Below are 2,500 nucleotides of genomic sequence, written 5' to 3'. Positions count from 1 at the left end.
ATGTGCCGGGGAGGTAATATGCTAAGGAGATCAGCCACAGCCATTATTAGAAAATAATCCACAGTCGCTGTTCCTTTGAGAGTCGTACCTCCCCTTAGATAAGGTTTATTTATAGAGTCTTTATCAGCCACATCATGATACGAGATAAGCTAAATCCGGCCTATACAAATCAAAGATTAATATTCAAAAACATTTTTCCTTGAATATGATCCAACAGTGGTGAACATGATGATGGTGAAGATGTTGGTGATGGCGTTGAACAACATGGTGATACTGGTGATGGTGATAATGGTGATGATGATGAACATGAAGACAATGATGAAGGTGATGATGGTGAAGGTGAAGGTGAAGGTGAAGGTGATGGTGATGGTGATGGTGATGGTGATGGTGATGATGATGATGATGATGATGATGATGATGATGATGATGATGATGATGATGATGATGATGATGATGATGATGATGATGATGGTGATGGTGATGGTGATGGTGATGGTGATGGTGATGGTCATGATGATGATGATGATGATGATGATGATGAAAGTGATGATGATAGTGGTGGTGGTGATGAACATGATTATGATTAGGATGATGTAACAGTAATAGAGAAAGTAAGAGCAAAAGAAATAGTAATATCAATGATATGAGGAAAAAGATAATGATAATGATACTAACAGTGAAACCAATAACGATGATAACAATAACAATAATACTGATAATTGAGTATAAAAGGAAAATAATAACAATAAAAATAAAAATAATATTGATAACTGATTGTATACGAAAAATAATAACAATAACAATAAAAAAATAATAATATCAATATTAATAATAACAGACAATAATAACAATAATAAAAACAACAATAACCAAAAAATAACAATGATAATAAAAATAGCAATAACAACAATACCATTAACAACAAAAATAATGAAATAAAAACAATAACAATAATAATAACAATAACAATAATAACAATAACAATAACAATAACAATAACAATAACAATAATAACAATAACAATAACAATAACAATAACAATAATAATAATAATAATAATAATAATAATAATAATAATAATAATAATAATAATAACAATAACAATAACAATAACAATAATATCAACAACAAAACAACAACAATACTAATAATAATAATAATAATAATAATAATAATAATAATAATAATAATAATAATAATAATAATAATAATAATAATAATAACAACAATAATAATAACAATAATAAAACAACAAAAACAACATCAATATCAAACAGCAACGATCATCTTTTCACGCTGAGAATAGCCATCACAACCAAAGTCTCAAGTTACAGACAGACCCTCCCGGACACTGCCCTCACAACCAGCTGAGTTCACCGGGGGGGCCTAATAACCGTCTACAACCACCCCTTCCTATCATTCGTTTCGTCTTTTAACAACACGTCTATAGGGGTGGGTGTCACAGTGCTCGTCGGTGGAGAAAAATAATGAGAAAATGGCCAGAGCGAAGGAGGGGAGGAGGGGATAAGTAAATAAATGAAGAATTAGATGTTGAGCGATTAAAATGGAGTGGTACAGCTTCCCTCGCTATCGCGGACCTGTGGAAATTTCCACGCTTGGGGGACCCCCCTCCCCTCTCCCCCTCCCTCTTCTCTCTCTTTCACTCGCTCACTCTCTCTCTCTACTTCTCTCACTCACTCACTCACTCACTCACTCACTCACTCACTCACTCACTCACTCACTCACTCACTCACTCACTCACTCACTCACTCACTCACTCACTCACTCACTCACTCACTCACTCACTCACTCACTCACTCACTCACTCACTCACTCACTCACTCACTCACTCACTCACTCACTCACTCACTCTCTCTCTACTTCTCACTCACTCACTCACTCACTCACTCACTCTCTCTCTACTTCTCACTCACTCACTCACTCACTCACTCACTCACTGTCTCTCTACTTGTCACTCACTCACTCACTTTCTCTATGTCTCTGTCTCTCTCTCTCTCTCTCTCTCTCTCTCTCTCTCTCTCTCTCTCTCTCTCTCTCTCACACACACACACACACACACACACACACACACACACACACACACACACACACACACACACACACACACACACACACACACACACACACACACACACACACACACATCTCCCCCCACCCACCCCACATCCCCCTTACGCAACAAGCACTCATCATAATATAACATCTTTCACAATGGCGACGTCTGGCCCCTCCCTCCCCCGCCCCCTCCCTCCCCTTGAATTCCCTCCCTCCCCTCCCCTCCCTCCCTCCCTCCCTCCCTCCCTCCCTCCCTCCCTCCTCCTCCCCTCCCTCCCTCCTCCTCTCCCTTCCTCCCTCCTTCCTCCCTCCCTTCCTCCCTCCCTTCCTCCCTTCCTCCCTTCCTCCCTCGTCTCTTCTCTCCCTCCTCTCCCTTCCTCCCTCGACTCTTCTCTCCCTCCTCTCCCTTCCTCCCTCGTCTCTT

The 2,500-nt window shown here is 39.6% G+C and overlaps 1 protein-coding gene across 1 annotated transcript in view; it reads right to left on the bottom strand.

Moving 5' to 3' along the window:
- Letm1 (Leucine zipper and EF-hand containing transmembrane protein 1) overlaps nt 1-2,500 on the bottom strand; it is a 49,904-nt gene that overhangs the window by 11,426 nt on the left and 35,978 nt on the right. The window lies entirely within an intron of this gene.

The sequence above is a fragment of the Penaeus vannamei genome, chromosome 36 (assembly GCF_042767895.1).
Source record: "Penaeus vannamei isolate JL-2024 chromosome 36, ASM4276789v1, whole genome shotgun sequence".
NCBI classification, from domain to species: Eukaryota; Metazoa; Arthropoda; class Malacostraca; order Decapoda; family Penaeidae; genus Penaeus; species Penaeus vannamei.
This window is presented reverse-complemented; position numbering and strand designations above follow the sequence as displayed.